Below are 21459 nucleotides of genomic sequence, written 5' to 3'. Positions count from 1 at the left end.
AATTGTTGGAATACACGTATATAATATATAATTATATAACACGCGCTATATTTTCGTCCATGCACCCCCTACCTTTCGGGGCATCGTAGACCCCGTCCCCCTTTTCTGTGCACCAATGTTCACCCCTAAATCGATGAAGTGATTAATACAGATCAATTTGGTTGATTTTCAAGACATAAAAAGGTGATTTCGATTAGCGGCGAATGTATTACCAGACCAAAGTGGAATTGTTGGAGTACACGTATATAATACATAATTATATAACACGCGCTATATTTTCGTCCATGCACCCCCTACCTTTCGGGGCATCGTAGACCCCGTCCCCCTTTTCTGTGCACCAATGTTAACCCCTAGATCGATGAAGTGATTTATAAAGATCAATTTGGTCGATTTTCAAGACATAAAAAGGTGATTTCGATTAGCGGCGAATGTACTACCAGACCGAAGTGGAATTGTTGGAATACACGTATATAATACATAATTATATAACACGCGCTATATTTTCGTCCATGCACCCCCTACCTTTCGGGGCATCAAAGACCCCGTCCCCCTTTTCTGTGCACCAATGTTCACCCCTAAATCCATGAAGTGATTAATAAAGATCAATTTGGTTTATTTTCAAGACATAAAATGGTGATTTCGATTAGCGGCGAATGTATTACCAGACCAAAGTGGAATTGTTGGTATACACGTATATAATACATAATTATATAACACGCGCTATATTTTCGTCCATGCACCCCCTACCTTTCGGGGCATCGTAGACCCCGTCCCCCTTTTCTGTGCACCAATGTTCACCCCTAAATCGATGAAGTGATTAATAAAGATCAATTTGGTCGATTTTCAAGACATAAAAAGGTGATTTCGATTAGCGGCGAATGTATTAGCAGACCAAAGTGGAATTGTTGGAATACACGTATATAATACATAATTATATAACACGCGCTATATTTTCGTCCATGCACCCCCTACCTTTCGGGGCATCGTAGACCCCGTCCCCCTTTTCTGTGCACCAATGTGAACCCCTAAATCGATAGAGTGATTAATAAAGATCAATTTGGTTGATTTTCAAGACATAAAATGGTGATTTCGATTAGCGGCGAATGTATTACCAGACCAAAGTGGAATTGTTGGAATACACGTATATAATACATAATTATATAACACGCGATATATTTTCGTCCATGCACCCCCTTCCTTTCGGGGCTTTGTAGACCCCGTCCCCCTTTTCTGTGCACCAATGTTCACCCCTAAATCGATGAAGTGATTAATAAAGATCAATTTGGTTGATTTTCAAGACATAAAATGGTGATTTCGATTAGCGGCGAATGTATTACCAGACCAAAGTGGAATTGTTGGAATACACGTATATAATACATAATTATATAACACGCGCTATATTTTCGTCCATGCACCCCCTACCTTTCGGGGCATCGTAGACCCCGTCCCCCTTTTCTGTGCACCAATGTTCACCCCTAAATCGATGAAGTGATTAATAAAGATCAATTTGGTTGATTTTCAAGACATAAAATGGTGATTTCGATTAGCGGCGAATGTATTACCAGACCAAAGTGGAATTGTTGGAATACACGTATATAATATATAATTATATAACACGCGCTATATTTTCGTCCATGCACCCCCTACCTTTCGGGGCATCGTAGACCCCGTCCCCCTTTTCTGTGCACCAATGTTCACCCCTAAATCGATGAAGTGATTAATAAAGATCAATTTGGTTGATTTTCAAGACATAAAATGGTGATTTCGATTAGCGGCGAATGTATTACCAGACCAAAGTGGAATTGTTGGAATACACGTATATAATACATAATTATATAACACGCGCTATATTTTCGTCCATGCACCCCCTACCTTTCGGGGCATCGTAGTTCCCGTCCCCCTTTTCTGTGCACCAATGTTCACCCCTAAATCGATGAAGTGATTAGTAAAGATCAATTTGGTTGATTTTCAAGACATAAAATGGTGATTTCGATTAGCGGCGAATGTATTACCAGACCAAAGTGGAATTGTTGGAATACACGTATATAATACATAATTATATAACACGCGCTATATTTTCGTCCATGCACCCCCTACCTTTCGGGGCATCGTAGACCCCGTCCCCCTTTTCTGTGCACCAATGTTCACCCCTAGATCGATGAAGTGATTTATAAAGATCAATTTGGTCGATTTTCAAGACATAAAAAGGTGATTTCGATTAGCGGCGAATGTATTACCAGACCGAAGTGGAATTGTTGGAATACACGTATATAATACATAATTATATAACACGCGCTATATTTTCGTCCATGCACCCCCTAACTTTTGGGGCATCGGAGACCCCGTCCCCCTTTTCTGTGCACCAATGTTTACCCCTAAATCGATGAAGTAATTAATAAAGATCAATTTGGTTGATTTTCAAGACATAAAATGGTGATTTCGATTAGCGGCGAATGTATTACCAGACCAAAGTGGAATTGTTGGAATACACGTATATAATACATAATTATATAACACGCGCTATATTTTCGTCCATGCACCCCCTACCTTTCGGGGCATCGTAGACCCCGTCCCCCTTTTCTGTGCACCAATGTTCACCCCTAAATCGATGAAGTGATTAATAAAGATCAATTTGGTTGATTTTCAAGACATAAAATGGTGATTTCGATTAGCGGCGAATGTATTACCAGACCAAAGTGGAATTGTTGGAATACACGTATATAATATATAATTATATAACACGCGCTATATTTTCGTCCATGCACCCCCTACCTTTCGGGGCATCGTAGACCCCGTCCCCCTTTTCTGTGCACCAATATTCACCCCTAAATCGATGGAGTGATTAATAAAGATCAATTTGGTTGATTTTCAAGACATAAAAAGGTGATTTCGAATAGCGGCGAATGTATTAGCAGACCAAAGTGGAATTGTTGGAATACACGTATATAATACATAATTATATAACACGCGCTATATTTTCGTCCATGCACCCCCTAACTTTTGGGGCATCGGAGACCCCGTCCCCCTTTTCTGTGCACCAATGTTTACCCCTAAATCGATGAAGTAATTAATAAAGATCAATTTGGTTGATTTTCAAGACATAAAATGGTGATTTCGATTAGCGGCGAATGTATTACCAGACCAAAGTGGAATTGTTGGAATACACGTATATAATACATAATTATATAACACGCGCTATATCTTCGTCCATGCACCCCCTACCTTTCGGGGCATCGTAGACCCCGTCCCCCTTTTCTGTGCACCAATGTTCACCCCTAGATCGATGAAGTGATTTATAAAGATCAATTTGGTCGATTTTCAAGACATAAAAAGGTGATTTTGATTAGCGGCGAATGTATTACCAGACCGAAGTGGAATTGTTGGAATACACGTATATAATACATAATTATATAACACGCGCTATATTTTCGTCCATGCACCCCCTACCTTTTGGGGCATCGGAGACCCCTTCCCCCTTTTCTGTGCACCAATGTTTACCCCTAAATCGATGAAGTAATTAATAAAGATCAATTTGGTTGATTTTCAAGACATAAAATGGTGATTTCGATTAGCGGCGAATGTATTACCAGACCAAAGTGGAATTGTTGGAATACACGTATATAATACATAATTATATAACACGCGCTATATTATCGTCCATGCACCCCCTACATTTCGGGGCATCGTAGACCCCGTCCCCCTTTTCTGTGCACCAATGTTCACCCCTAGATCGATGAAGTGATTTATAAAGATCAATTTGGTCGATTTTCAAGACATAAAAAGGTGATTTCGATTAGCGGCGAATGTATTACCAGACCAAAGTGGAATTGTTGGAATACACGTATATAATACATAATTATATAACACGCGCTATATTTTCGTCCATGCACCCCCTACCTTTTGGGGCATCGGAGACCCCGTCCCCCTTTTCTGTGCACCAATGTTTACCCCTAAATCGATGAAGTGATTAATAAAGATCAATTTGGTTGATTTTCAAGACATAAAATGGTGATTTCGATTAGCGGCGAATGTATTACCAGACCAAAGTGGAATTGTTGGAATACACGTATATAATACATAATTATATAACACGCGCTATATTTTCGTCCATGCACCCCCTACCTTTCGGGGCATCGTAGACCCCGTCCCCCTTTTCTGTGCACCAATGTTCACCCCTAAATCGATGAAGTGATTAATAAAGATCAATTTGGTTGATTTTCAAGACATAAAATGGTGATTTCGATTAGCGGCGAATGTATTACCAGACCAAAGTGGAATTGTTGGAATACACGTATATAATATATAATTATATAACACGCGCTATATTTTCGTCCATGCACCCCCTACCTTTCGGGGCATCGTAGACCCCGTCCCCCTTTTCTGTGCACCAATATTCACCCCTAAATCGATGAAGTGATTAATAAAGATCAATTTGGTTGATTTTCAAGACATAAAAAGGTGATTTCGAATAGCTGCGAATGTATTAGCAGACCAAAGTGGAATTGTTGGAATACACGTATATAATACATAATTATATAACACGCGCTATATTTTCGTCCATGCACCCCCTACCTTTCGGGGCATCGTAGACCCCGTCCCCCTTTTCTGTGCACCAATGTTCACCCCTAAATCGATGAAGTGATTAGTAAAGATCAATTTGGTTGATTTTCAAGACATAAAATGGTGATTTCGATTAGCGGCGAATGTATTACCAGACCAAAGTGGAATTGTTGGAATACACGTATATAATACATAATTATATAACACGCGCTATATTTTCGTCCATGCACCCCTTACCTTTTGGGGCATCGTAGACCCCGTCCCCCTTTTCTGTGCACCAATGTTCACCCCTAGATCGATGAAGTGATTTATAAAGATCAATTTGGTCGATTTTCAAGACATAAAAAGGTGATTTCGATTAGCGGCGAATGTATTACCAGACCGAAGTGGAATTGTTGGAATACACGTATATAATACATAATTATATAACACGCGCTATATTTTCGTCCATGCACCCCCTAACTTTTGGGGCATCGGAGACCCCGTCCCCCTTTTCTGTGCACCAATGTTTACCCCTAAATCGATGAAGTAATTAATAAAGATCAATTTGGTTGATTTTCAAGACATAAAATGGTGATTTCGATTAGCGGCGAATGTATTACCAGACCAAAGTGGAATTGTTGGAATACACGTATATAATACATAATTATATAACACGCGCTATATCTTAGTCCATGCACCCCCTACCTTTCGGGGCATCGTAGACCCCGTCCCCCTTTTCTGTGCACCAATGTTCACCCCTAGATCGATGAAGTGATTTATAAAGATCAATTTGGTCGATTTTCAAGACATAAAAAGGTGATTTCGATTAGCGGCGAATGTATTACCAGACCGAAGTGGAATTGTTGGAATACACGTATATAATACATAATTATATAACACGCGCTATATTTTCGTCCATGCACCCCCTACCTTTTGGGGCATCGGAGACCCCTTCCCCCTTTTCTGTGCACCAATGTTTACCTCTAAATCGATGAAGTAATTAATAAAGATCAATTTGGTTGATTTTCAAGACATAAAATGGTGATTTCGATTAGCGGCGAATGTATTACCAGACCAAAGTGGAATTGTTGGAATACACGTATATAATACATAATTATATAACACGCGCTATATTTTCGTCCATGCACCCCCTACATTTCGGGGCATCGTAGACCCCGTCCCCCTTTTCTGTGCACCAATGTTCACCCCTAGATCGATGAAGTGATTTATGAAGATCAATTTGGTCGATTTTCAAGACATAAAAAGGTGATTTCGATTAGCGGCGAATGTATTACCAGACCGAAGTGGAATTGTTGGAATACACGTATATAATACATAATTATATAACACGCGCTATATTTTCGTCCATGCACCCCCTACCTTTTGGGGCATCGGAGACCCCGTCCCCCTTTTCTGTGCACCAATGTTTACCCCTAAATCGATGAAGTGATTAAAAAAGATCAATTTGGTTGATTTTCAAGACATAAAATGGTGATTTCGATTAGCGGCGAATGTATTACCAGACCAAAGTGGAATTGTTGGAATACACGTATATAATACATAATTACATAACACGCGCTATATTTTCGTCCATGCACCCCCTACTTTTCGGGGCATCGTAGACCCCGTCCCCCTTTTCTGTGCACCAATGTTCACCCCTAAATCGATGAAGTGATTAATAAAGATCAATTTGGTTGATTTTCAAGACATAAAATGGTGATTTCGATTAGCGGCGAATGTATTACCAGACCAAAGTGGAATTGTTGGAATGCACGTATATAATATATAATTATATAACACGCGCTATATTTTCGTCCAGGCACCCCCTACCTTTCGGGGCATCGTAGACCCCGTCCCCCTTTTCTGTGCACCAATGTTCACCCCTAAATCGATGAAGTGATTAATAAAGATCAATTTGGTTGATTTTCAAGACATAAAAAGGTGATTTCGATTAGCGGCGAATGTATTAGCAGACCAAAGTGGAATTGTTGGAATACACGTATATAATACATAATTATATAACACGCGCTATATTTTCGTCCATGCACCCACTACCTTTCGGGGCATCGTAGACCCCGTCCCCCTTTTCTGTGCACCAATGTTCACCCCTAAATCGATGAAGTGATTAATAAAGATCAATTTGGTTGATTTTCAAGACATAAAATGGTGATTTCGATTAGCGGCGAATGTATTACCAGACCAAAGTGGAATTGTTGGAATACACGTATATAATACATAATTATATAACACGCGCTATATTTTCGTCCATGCACCCCCTTCCTTTCGGGGCATCGTAGACCCCGTCCCCCTTTTCTGTGCACCAATGTTCACCCCTAAATCGATGAAGTGATTAATAAAGATCAATTTGGTTGATTTTCAAGACATAAAATGGTGATTTCGATTAGCGGCGAATGTATTACCAGACCAAAGTGGAATTGTTGGAATACACGTATATAATACATAATTATATAACACGCGCTATATTTTCGTCCATGCACCCCCTACATTTCGGGGCATCGTAGACCCCGTCCCCCTTTTCTGTGCACCAATGTTCACCCCTAGATCGATGAAGTGATTTATAAAGATCAATTTGGTCGATTTTCAAGACATAAAAAGGTGATTTCGATTAGCGGCGAATGTATTACCAGACCGAAGTGGAATTGTTGGAATACACGTATATAATACATAATTATATAACACGCGCTATATTTTCGTCCATGCACCCCCTACCTTTTGGGGCATCGGAGACCCCGTCCCCCTTTTCTGTGCACCAATGTTTACCCCTAAATCGATGAAGTGATTAATAAAGATCAATTTGGTTGATTTTCAAGACATAAAATGGTGATTTCGATTAGCGGCGAATGTATTACCAGACCAAAGTGGAATTGTTGGAATACACGTATATAATACATAATTATATAACACGCGCTATATTTTCGTCCATGCACCCCCTACTTTTCGGGGCATCGTAGACCCCGTCCCCCTTTTCTGTGCACCAATGTTCACCCCTAAATCGATGAAGTGATTAATAAAGATCAATTTGGTTGATTTTCAAGACATAAAATGGTGATTTCGATTAGCGGCGAATGTATTACCAGACCAAAGTGGAATTGTTGGAATACACGTATATAATATATAATTATATAACACGCGCTATATTTTCGTCCAGGCACCCCCTACCTTTCGGGGCATCGTAGACCCCGTCCCCCTTTTCTGTGCACCAATGTTCACCCCTAAATCGATGAAGTGATTAATAAAGATCAATTTGGTTGATTTTCAAGACATAAAAAGGTGATTTCGATTAGCGGCGAATGTATTAGCAGACCAAAGTGGAATTGTTGGAATACACGTATATAATACATAATTATATAACACGCGCTATATTTTCGTCCATGCACCCACTACCTTTCGGGGCATCGTAGACCCCGTCCCCCTTTTCTGTGCACCAATGTTCACCCCTAAATCGATGAAGTGATTAATAAAGATCAATTTGGTTGATTTTCAAGACATAAAATGGTGATTTCGATTAGCGGCGAATGTATTACCAGACCAAAGTGGAATTGTTGGAATACACGTATATAATACATAATTATATAACACGCGCTATATTTTCGTCCATGCACCCCCTACCTTTCGGGGCATCGTAGACCCCGTCCCCCTTTTCTGTGCACCAATGTTCACCCCTAAATCGATGAAGTGATTAATAAAGATCAATTTGGTTGATTTTCAAGACATAAAATGGTGATTTCGATTAGCGGCGAATGTATTACCAGACCAAAGTGGAATTGTTGGAATACACGTATATAATATATAATTATATAACACGCGCTATATTTTCGTCCATGCACCCCCTACATTTCGGGGCATCGTAGACCCCGTCCCCCTTTTCTGTGCACCAATGTTCACCCCTAAATCGATGAAGTGATTAATAAAGATCAATTTGGTTGATTTTCAAGACATAAAATGGTGATTTCGATTAGCGGCGAATGTATTACCAGACCAAAGTGGAATTGTTGGAATACACGTATATAATACATAATTATATAACACGCGCTATATTTTCGTCCATGCACCCCCTACCTTTCGGGGCATCGTAGTTCCCGTCCCCCTTTTCTGTGCACCAATGTTCACCCCTAAATCGATGAATTGATTAGTAAAGATCAATTTGGTTGATTTTCAAGACATAAAATGGTGATTTCGATTAGCGGCGAATGTATTACCAGACCAAAGTGGAATTGTTGGAATACACGTATATAATACATAATTATATAACACGCGCTATATTTTCGTCCATGCACCCCCTACCTTTCGGGGCATCGTAGACCCCGTCCCCCTTTTCTGTGCACCAATGTTCACCCCTAGATCGATGAAGTGATTTATAAAGATCAATTTGGTCGATTTTCAAGACATAAAAAGGTGATTTCGATTAGCGGCGAATGTATTACCAGACCGAAGTGGAATTGTTGGAATACACGTATATAATACATAATTATATAACACGCGCTATATTTTCGTCCATGCACCCCCTAACTTTTGGGGCATCGGAGACCCCGTCCCCCTTTTCTGTGCACCAATGTTTACCCCTAAATCGATGAAGTAATTAATAAAGATCAATTTGGTTGATTTTCAAGACATAAAATGGTGATTTCGATTAGCGGCGAATGTATTACCAGACCAAAGTGGAATTGTTGGAATACACGTATATAATACATAATTATATAACACGCGCTATATCTTCGTCCATGCACCCCCTACCTTTCGGGGCATCGTAGACCCCGTCCCCCTTTTCTGTGCACCATTGTTCACCCCTAGATCGATGAAGTGATTTATAAAGATCAATTTGGTCGATTTTCAAGACATAAAAAGGTGATTTCGATTAGCGGCGAATGTATTACCAGACCGAAGTGGAATTGTTGGAATACACGTATATAATACATAATTATATAACACGCGCTATATTTTCGTCCATGCACCCCCTACCTTTTGGGGCATCGGAGACCCCTTCCCCCTTTTCTGTGCACCAATGTTTACCCCTAAATCGATGAAGTAATTAATAAAGATCAATTTGGTTGATTTTCAAGACATAAAATGGTGATTTCGATTAGCGGCGAATGTATTACCAGACCAAAGTGGAATTGTTGGAATACACGTATATAATACATAATTATATAACACGCGCTATATTTTCGTCCATGCACCCCCTACCTTTTGGGGCATCGGAGACCCCGTCCCCCTTTTCTGTGCACCAATGTTTACCCCTAAATCGATGAAGTGATTAATAAAGATCAATTTGGTTGATTTTCAAGACATAAAATGGTGATTTCGATTAGCGGCGAATGTATTACCAGACCAAAGTGGAATTGTTGGAATACACGTATATAATACATAATTATATAACACGCGCTATATTTTCGTCCATGCACCCCCTACCTTTCGGGGCATCGTAGACCCCGTCCCCCTTTTCTGTGCACCAATGTTCACCCCTAAATCGATGAAGTGATTAATAAAGATCAATTTGGTTGATTTTCAAGACATAAAATGGTGATTTCGATTAGCGGCGAATGTATTACCAGACCAAAGTGGAATTGTTGGAATACACGTATATAATATATAATTATATAACACGCGCTATATTTTCGTCCATGCACCCCCTACCTTTCGGGGCATCGTAGACCCCGTCCCCCTTTTCTGTGCACCAATGTTCACCCCTAAATCGATGAAGTGATTAATAAAGATCAATTTGGTTGATTTTCAAGACATAAAAAGGTGATTTCGATTAGCGGCGAATGTATTAGCAGACCAAAGTGGAATTGTTGGAATACACGTATATAATACATAATTATATAACACGCGCTATATTTTCGTCCATGCACCCACTACCTTTCGGGGCATCGTAGACCCCGTCCCCCTTTTCTGTGCACCAATGTTCACCCCTTAATCGATGAAGTGATTAATAAAGATCATTTTGGTTGATTTTCAAGACATAAAATGGTGATTTCGATTAGCGGCGAATGTATTACCAGACCAAAGTGGAATTGTTGGAATACACGTATATAATACATAATTATATAACACGCGCTATATTTTCGTCCATGCACCCCCTACCTTTCGGGGCATCGTAGCTCCCGTCCCCCTTTTCTGTGCACCAATGTTCACCCCTAAATCGATGAAATGATTAGTAAAGATCAATTTGGTTGATTTTCAAGACATAAAATGGTGATTTCGATTAGCGGCGAATGTATTACCAGACCAAAGTGGAATTGTTGGAATACACGTATATAATACATAATTATATAACACGCGCTATATTTTCGTCCATGCACCCCCTACCTTTCGGGGCATCGTAGACCCCGTCCCCCTTTTCTGTGCACCAATGTTCACCCCTAGATCGATGAAGTGATTTAAAAAGATCAATTTGGTCGATTTTCAAGACATAAAAAGGTGATTTCGATTAGCGGCGAATGTATTACCAGACCGAAGTGGAATTGTTGGAATACACGTATATAATACATAATTATATAACACGCGCTATATTTTCGTCCATGCACCCCCTTCCTTTCGGGGCATCGTAGACCCCGTCCCCCTTTTCTGTGCACCAATGTTCACCCCTAAATCGATGAAGTGATTAATAAAGATCAATTTGGTTGATTTTCAAGACATAAAATGGTGATTTCGATTAGCGGCGAATGTATTACCAGACCAAAGTGGAATTGTTGGAATACACGTATATAATACATAATTATATAACACGCGCTATATTTTCGTCCATGCACCCCCTACATTTCGGGGCATCGTAGACCCCGTCCCCCTTTTCTGTGCACCAATGTTCACCCCTAGATCGATGAAGTGATTTATAAAGATCAATTTGGTCGATTTTCAAGACATAAAAAGGTGATTTCGATTAGCGGCGAATGTATTACCAGACCGAAGTGGAATTGTTGGAATACACGTATATAATACATAATTATATAACACGCGCTATATTTTCGTCCATGCACCCCCTACCTTTTGGGGCATCGGAGACCCCGTCCCCCTTTTCTGTGCACCAATGTTTACCCCTAAATCGATGAAGTGATTAATAAAGATCAATTTGGTTGATTTTCAAGACATAAAATGGTGATTTCGATTAGCGGCGAATGTATTACCAGACCAAAGTGGAATTGTTGGAATACACGTATATAATACATAATTATATAACACGCGCTATATTTTCGTCCATGCACCCACTACCTTTCGGGGCATCGTATACCCCGTCCCCCTTTTCTGTGCACCAATGTTCACCCCTTAATCGATGAAGTGATTAATAAAGATCATTTTGGTTGATTTTCAAGACATAAAATGGTGATTTCGATTAGCGGCGAATGTATTACCAGACCAAAGTGGAATTGTTGGAATACACGTATATAATACATAATTATATAACACGCGCTATATTTTCGTCCATGCACCCCCTACCTTTCGGGGCATCGTAGTTCCCGTCCCCCTTTTCTGTGCACCAATGTTCACCCCTAAATCGATGAAATTATTAGTAAAGATCAATTTGGTTGATTTTCAAGACATAAAATGGTGATTTCGATTAGCGGCGAATGTATTACCAGACCAAAGTGGAATTGTTGGAATACACGTATATAATACATAATTATATAACACGCGCTATATTTTCGTCCATGCACCCCCTACATTTCGGGGCATCGTAGACCCCGTCCCCCTTTTCTGTGCACCAATGTTCACCCCTAGATCGATGAAGTGATTTATAAAGATCAATTTGGTCGATTTTCAAGACATAAAAAGGTGATTTCGATTAGCGGCGAATGTATTACCAGACCGAAGTGGAATTGTTGGAATACACGTATATAATACATAATTATATAACACGCGCTATATTTTCGTCCATGCACCCCCTACCTTTTGGGGCATCGGAGACCCCGTCCCCCTTTTCTGTGCACCAATGTTTACCCCTAAATCGATGAAGTGATTAATAAAGATCAATTTGGTTGATTTTCAAGACATAAAATGGTGATTTCGATTAGCGGCGAATGTATTACCAGACCAAAGTGGAATTGTTGGAATACACGTATATAATACATAATTATATAACACGCGCTATATTTTCGTCCATGCACCCACTACCTTTCGGGGCATCGTATACCCCGTCCCCCTTTTCTGTGCACCAATGTTCACCCCTTAATCGATGAAGTGATTAATAAAGATCATTTTGGTTGATTTTCAAGACATAAAATGGTGATTTCGATTAGCGGCGAATGTATTACCAGACCAAAGTGGAATTGTTGGAATACACGTATATAATACATAATTATATAACACGCGCTATATTTTCGTCCATGCACCCCCTACCTTTCGGGGCATCGTAGTTCCCGTCCCCCTTTTCTGTGCACCAATGTTCACCCCTAAATCGATGAAATGATTAGTAAAGATCAATTTGGTTGATTTTCAAGACATAAAATGGTGATTTCGATTAGCGGCGAATGTATTACCAGACCAAAGTGGAATTGTTGGAATACACGTATATAATACATAATTATATAACACGCGCTATATTTTCGTCCATGCACCCCCTACCTTTCGGGGCATCGTAGACCCCGTCCCCCTTTTCTGTGCACCAATGTTCACCCCTAGATCGATGAAGTGATTTAAAAAGATCAATTTGGTCGATTTTCAAGACATAAAAAGGTGATTTCGATTAGCGGCGAATGTATTACCAGACCGAAGTGGAATTGTTGGAATACACGTATATAATACATAATTATATAACACGCGCTATATTTTCGTCCATGCACCCCCTTCCTTTCGGGGCATCGTAGACCCCGTCCCCCTTTTCTGTGCACCAATGTTCACCCCTAAATCGATGAAGTGATTAATAAAGATCAATTTGGTTGATTTTCAAGACATAAAATGGTGATTTCGATTAGCGGCGAATGTATTACCAGACCAAAGTGGAATTGTTGGAATACACGTATATAATACATAATTATATAACACGCGCTATATTTTCGTCCATGCACCCCCTACATTTCGGGGCATCGTAGACCCCGTCCCCCTTTTCTGTGCACCAATGTTCACCCCTAGATCGATGAAGTGATTTATAAAGATCAATTTGGTCGATTTTCAAGACATAAAAAGGTGATTTCGATTAGCGGCGAATGTATTACCAGACCGAAGTGGAATTGTTGGAATACACGTATATAATACATAATTATATAACACGCGCTATATTTTCGTCCATGCACCCCCTACCTTTTGGGGCATCGGAGACCCCGTCCCCCTTTTCTGTGCACCAATGTTTACCCCTAAATCGATGAAGTGATTAATAAAGATCAATTTGGTTGATTTTCAAGACATAAAATGGTGATTTCGATTAGCGGCGAATGTATTACCAGACCAAAGTGGAATTGTTGGAATACACGTATATAATACATAATTATATAACACGCGCTATATTTTCGTCCATGCACCCCCTACTTTTCGGGGCATCGTAGACCCCGTCCCCCTTTTCTGTGCACCAATGTTCACCCCTAAATCGATGAAGTGATTAATAAAGATCAATTTGGTTGATTTTCAAGACATAAAATGGTGATTTCGATTAGCGGCGAATGTATTACCAGACCAAATTGGAATTGTTGGAATACACGTATATAATATATAATTATATAACACGCGCTATATTTTCGTCCAGGCACCCCCTACCTTTCGGGGCATCGTAGACCCCGTCCCCCTTTTCTGTGCACCAATGTTCACCCCTAAATCGATGAAGTGATTAATAAAGATCAATTTGGTTGATTTTCAAGACATAAAAAGGTGATTTCGATTAGCGGCGAATGTATTAGCAGACCAAAGTGGAATTGTTGGAATACACGTATATAATACATAATTATATAACACGCGCTATATTTTCGTCCATGCACCCACTACCTTTCGGGGCATCGTAGACCCCGTCCCCCTTTTCTGTGCACCAATGTTCACCCCTAAATCGATGAAGTGATTAATAAAGATCAATTTGGTTGATTTTCAAGACATAAAATGGTGATTTCGATTAGCGGCGAATGTATTACCAGACCAAAGTGGAATTGTTGGAATACACGTATATAATACATAATTATATAACACGCGCTATATTTTCGTCCATGCACCCCCTACCTTTCGGGGCATCGTAGACCCCGTCCCCCTTTTCTGTGCACCAATGTTCACCCCTAAATCGATGAAGTGATTAATAAAGATCAATTTGGTTGATTTTCAAGACATAAAATGGTGATTTCGATTAGCGGCGAATGTATTACCAGACCAAAGTGGAATTGTTGGAATACACGTATATAATATATAATTATATAACACGCGCTATATTTTCGTCCATGCACCCCCTACATTTCGGGGCATCGTAGACCCCGTCCCCCTTTTCTGTGCACCAATGTTCACCCCTAAATCGATGAAGTGATTAATAAAGATCAATTTGGTTGATTTTCAAGACATAAAATGGTGATTTCGATTAGCGGCGAATGTATTACCAGACCAAAGTGGAATTGTTGGAATACACGTATATAATACATAATTATATAACACGCGCTATATTTTCGTCCATGCACCCCCTACCTTTCGGGGCATCGTAGTTCCCGTCCCCCTTTTCTGTGCACCAATGTTCACCCCTAAATCGATGAATTGATTAGTAAAGATCAATTTGGTTGATTTTCAAGACATAAAATGGTGATTTCGATTAGCGGCGAATGTATTACCAGACCAAAGTGGAATTGTTGGAATACACGTATATAATACATAATTATATAACACGCGCTATATTTTCGTCCATGCACCCCCTACCTTTCGGGGCATCGTAGACCCCGTCCCCCTTTTCTGTGCACCAATGTTCACCCCTAGATCGATGAAGTGATTTATAAAGATCAATTTGGTCGATTTTCAAGACATAAAAAGGTGATTTCGATTAGCGGCGAATGTATTACCAGACCGAAGTGGAATTGTTGGAATACACGTATATAATACATAATTATATAACACGCGCCATATTTTCGTCCATGCACCCCCTAACTTTTGGGGCATCGGAGACCCCGTCCCCCTTTTCTGTGCACCAATGTTTACCCCTAAATCGATGAAGTAATTAATAAAGATCAATTTGGTTGATTTTCAAGACATAAAATGGTGATTTCGATTAGCGGCGAATGTATTACCAGACCAAAGTGGAATTGTTGGAATACACGTATATAATACATAATTATATAACACGCGCTATATCTTCGTCCATGCACCCCCTACCTTTCGGGGCATCGTAGACCCCGTCCCCCTTTTCTGTGCACCATTGTTCACCCCTAGATCGATGAAGTGATTTATAAAGATCAATTTGGTCGATTTTCAAGACATAAAAAGGTGATTTCGATTAGCGGCGAATGTATTACCAGACCGAAGTGGAATTGTTGGAATACACGTATATAATACATAATTATATAACACGCGCTATATTTTCGTCCATGCACCCCCTACCTTTTGGGGCATCGGAGACCCCTTCCCCCTTTTCTGTGCACCAATGTTTACCCCTAAATCGATGAAGTAATTAATAAAGATCAATTTGGTTGATTTTCAAGACATAAAATGGTGATTTCGATTAGCGGCGAATGTATTACCAGACCAAAGTGGAATTGTTGGAATACACGTATATAATACATAATTATATAACACGCGCTATATTTTCGTCCATGCACCCCCTACCTTTTGGGGCATCGGAGACCCCGTCCCCCTTTTCTGTGCACCAATGTTTACCCCTAAATCGATGAAGTGATTAATAAAGATCAATTTGGTTGATTTTCAAGACATAAAATGGTGATTTCGATTAGCGGCGAATGTATTACCAGACCAAAGTGGAATTGTTGAGATACACGTATATAATACATAATTATATAACACGCGCTATATTTTCGTCCATGCACCCCCTACCTTTCGGGGCATCGTAGACCCCGTCCCCCTTTTCTGTGCACCAATGTTCACCCCTAAATCGATGAAGTGATTAATAAAGATCAATTTGGTTGATTTTCAAGACATAAAATGGTGATTTCGATTAGCGGCGAATGTATTACCAGACCAAAGTGGAATTGTTGGAATACACGTATATAATATATAATTATATAACACGCGCTATATTTTCGTCCATGCACCTCCTACCTTTCGGGGCATCGTAGACCCCGTCCCCCTTTTCTGTGCACCAATGTTCACCCCTAAATCGATGAAGTGATTAATAAAGATCAATTTGGTTGATTTTCAAGACATAAAAAGGTGATTTCGATTAGCGGCGAATGTATTAGCAGACCAAAGTGGAATTGTTGGAATACACGTATATAATACATAATTATATAACACGCGCTATATTTTCGTCCATGCACCCACTACCTTTCGGGGCATCGTAGACCCCGTCCCCCTTTTCTGTGCACCAATGTTCACCCCTTAATCGATGAAGTGATTAATAAAGATCATTTTGGTTGATTTTCAAGACATAAAATGGTGATTTCGATTAGCGGCGAATGTATTACCAGACCAAAGTGGAATTGTTGGAATACACGTATATAATACATAATTATATAACACGCGCTATATTTTCGTCCATGCACCCCCTACCTTTCGGGGCATCGTAGTTCCCGTCCCCCTTTTCTGTGCACCAATGTTCACCCCTAAATCGATGAAATGATTAGTAAAGATCAATTTGGTTGATTTTCAAGACATAAAATGGTGATTTCGATTAGCGGCGAATGTATTACCAGACCAAAGTGGAATTGTTGGAATACACGTATATAATACATAATTATATAACACGCGCTATATTTTCGTCCATGCACCCCCTACCTTTCGGGGCATCGTAGACCCCGTCCCCCTTTTCTGAGCACCAATGTTCACCCCTAGATCGATGAAGTGATTTAAAAAGATCAATTTGGTCGATTTTCAAGACATAAAAAGGTGATTTCGATTAGCGGCGAATGTATTACCAGACCGAAGTGGAATTGTTGGAATACACGTATATAATACATAATTATATAACACGCGCTATATTTTCGTCCATGCACCCCCTAACTTTTGGGGCATCGGAGACCCCGTCCCCCTTTTCTGTGCACCAATGTTTACCCCTAAATCGATGAAGTAATTAATAAAGATCAATTTGGTTGATTTTCAAGACATAAAATTGTGATTTCGATTAGCGGCGAATGTATTACCAGACCAAAGTGGAATTGTTGGAATACACGTATATAATACATAATTATATAACACGCGCTATATCTTCGTCCATGCACCCCCTACCTTTCGGGGCATCGTAGACCCCGTCCCCCTTTTCTGTGCACCAATGTTCACCCCTAGATCGATGAAGTGATTTATAAAGATCAATTTGGTCGATTTTCAAGACATAAAAAGGTGATTTCGATTAGCGGCGAATGTATTACCAGACCGAAGTGGAATTGTTGGAATACACGTATATAATACATAATTATATAACACGCGCTATATTTTCGTCCATGCACCACCTACCTTTTGGGGCGTCGGAGACCCCTTCCCCCTTTTCTGTGCACCAATGTTTACCCCTAAATCGATGAAGTAATTAATAAAGATCAATTTGGTTGATTTTCAAGACATAAAATGGTGATTTCGATTAGCGGCGAATGTATTACCAGACCAAAGTGGAATTGTTAAAATACACGTATATAATACATAATTATATAACACGCGCTATATCTTCGTCCATGCACCCCCTACCTTTCGGGGCATCGTAGACCCCGTCCCCCTTTTCTGTGCACCAATGTTCACCCCTAAATCGATGAAGTGATTAATAAAGATCAATTTGGTTGATTTTCAAGACATAAAAAGGTGATTTCGATTAGCGGCGAATGTATTACCAGACCAAAGTGGAATTGTTGGAATACACGTATATAATACATAATTATATAACACGCGCTATATTTTCGTCCATGCACCCCCTACCTTTCGGGGCATCGTAGACCCCGTCCCCCTTTTCTGTGCACCAATGTTCACCCCTAAATCGATGAAGTGACTAATAAAGATCAATTTGGTTGATTTTCAAGACATAAAAAGGTGATTTCGATTAGCGGCGAATGTATTACCAGACCAAAGTGGAATTGTTGGAGTACACGTATATAATACATAATTATATAACACGCGCTATATTTTCGTCCATGCACCCCCTACCTTTCGGGGCATCGTAGACCCCGTCCCCCTTTTCTGTGCACCAATGTTCACCCCTAGATCGATGGAGTGATTTATAAAGATCAATTTGGTCGATTTTCAAGACATAAAAAGGTGATTTCGAATAGCGGCGAATGTATTACCAGACCGAAGTGGAATTGTTGGAATACACGTATATAATACATAATTATATAACACGCGCTATATTTTCGTCCATGCACCCCCTACCTTTCGGGGCATCGTAGACCCCGTCCCCCTTTTCTGTGCACCAATGTTCACCCCTAAATCGATGAAGTGATTAATAAAGATCAATTTGGTTGATTTTCAAGACATAAAATGGTGATTTCGATTAGCGGCGAATGTATTACCAGACCAAAGTGGAATTGTTGGAATACACGTATATAATACATAATTATATAACACGCGCTATATTTTCGTCCATGCACCCCCTACCTTTCGGGGCATCGTAGACCCCGTCCCCCTTTTCTGTGCACCAATGTTCACCCCTAAATCGATGAAGTGATTAATAAAGATCAATTTGGTTGATTTTCAAGACATAAAATGGTGATTTCGATTAGCGGCGAATGTATTACCAGACCAAAGTGGAATTGTTGGAATACACGTATATAATACATAATTATATAACACGCGCTATATTTTCGTCCATGCACCCCCTTCCTTTCGGGGCATCGTAGACCCCGTCCCCCTTTTCTGTGCACCAATGTTCACCCCTAAATCGATGAAGTGATTAATAAAGATCAATTTGGTTGATTTTCAAGACATAAAATGGTGATTTCGATTAGCGGCGAATGTATTACCAGACCAAAGTGGAATTGTTGGAATACACGTATATAATACATAATTATATAACACGCGCTATATTTTCGTCCATGCACCCCCTTCCTTTCGGGGCATCGTAGACCCCGTCCCCCTTTTCTGTGCACCAATGTTCACCCCTAAATCGATGAAGTGATTAATAAAGATCAATTTGGTTGATTTTCAAGACATAAAATGGTGATTTCGATTAGCGGCGAATGTATTACCAGACCAAAGTGGAATTGTTGGAATACACGTATATAATACATAATTATATAACACGCGCTATATTTTCGTCCATGCACCCCCTACCTTTCGGGGCATCGTAGACCCCGTCCCCCTTTTCTGTGCACCAATGTTCACCCCTAAATCGATGAAGTGATTAATAAAGATCAATTTGGTTGATTTTCAAGACATAAAATGGTGATTTCGATTAGCGGCGAATGTATTACCAGACCAAAGTGGAATTGTTGGAATACACGTATATAATACATAATTATATAACACGCGCTATATTTTCGTCCATGCACCCCCTACCTTTCGGGGCATCGTAGACCCCGTCCCCCTTTTCTGTGCACCAATGTTCACCCCTAAATCGATGAAGTGATTAGTAAAGATCAATTTGGTTGATTTTCAAGACATAAAATGGTGATTTCGATTAGCGGCGAATGTATTACCAGACCAAAGTGGAATTGTTGGAATACACGTATATAATACATAATTATATAACACGCGCTATATTTTCGTCCATGCACCCCCTACCTTTCGGGGCATCGTAGACCCCGTCCCCCTTTTCTGTGCACCAATGTTCACCCCTAAATCGATGAAGTGATTTATAAAGATCAATTTGGTCGATTTTCAAGACATAAAAAGGTGATTTCGATTAGCGGCGAATGTATTACCAGACCAAAGTGGAATTGTTGGAATACACGTATATAATACATAATTATATAACACGCGCTATATTTTCGTCCATGCACCCCTACCTTTCGGGGCATCGTAGACCCCGTCCCCCTTTTCTGTGCACCAATGTTCACCCCTAAATCGATGAAGTGATTAATAAAGATCAATTTGGTTGATTTTCAAGACATAAAATGGTGATTTCGATTAGCGGCGAATGTATTACCAGACCAAAGTGGAATTGTTGGAATACACGTATATAATACATAATTATATAACACGCGCTATATTTTCGTCCATGCACCCCCTACCTTTCGGGGCATCGTAGACCCCGTCCCCCTTTTCTGTGCACCAATGTTCACCCCTAAATCGATGAAGTGATTAGTAAAGATCAATTTGGTTGATTTTCAAGACATAAAATGGTGATTTCGATTAGCGGCGAATGTATTACCAGACCAAAGTGGAATTGTTGGAATACACGTATATAATACATAATTATATAACACGCGCTATATTTTCGTCCATGCACCCCCTACCTTTCGGGGGATCGTAGACCCCGTCCCCCTTTTCTGTGCACCAATGTTCACCCCTAAATCGATGAAGTGATTAAAAAAGATCAATTTGGTTGATTTACAAGACATAAAATGGTGATTTCGATTAGCGGCGAATGTATTACCAGACCAAAGTGGAATTGTTGGAATACACGTATATATTACATAATTATATAACACGCGCTATATTTTCGTCCATGCACCCCCTACCTTTCGGGGCATCGTAGACCCCGTCCCCCTTTTCTGTGCACCAATGTTCACCCCTAAATCGATGAAGTGATTAATAAAGATCAATTTGGTTGATTTTCAAGACATAAAATGGTGATTTCGATTAGCGGCAAATGTATTACCAGACCAAAGTGGAATTGTTGGAATACACGTATATATTACATAATTATATAACACGCGCTCTATTTTCGTCCATGCACCCCCTACCTTTCGGGGTATC

The sequence above is a fragment of the Lytechinus pictus genome, chromosome 11 (assembly GCF_037042905.1).
Source record: "Lytechinus pictus isolate F3 Inbred chromosome 11, Lp3.0, whole genome shotgun sequence".
Taxonomy (NCBI): Eukaryota; Metazoa; Echinodermata; class Echinoidea; order Temnopleuroida; family Toxopneustidae; genus Lytechinus; species Lytechinus pictus.
The sequence above is the reverse complement of the archived record's forward strand: the minus strand, read 5'-3'. Positions refer to the sequence as shown.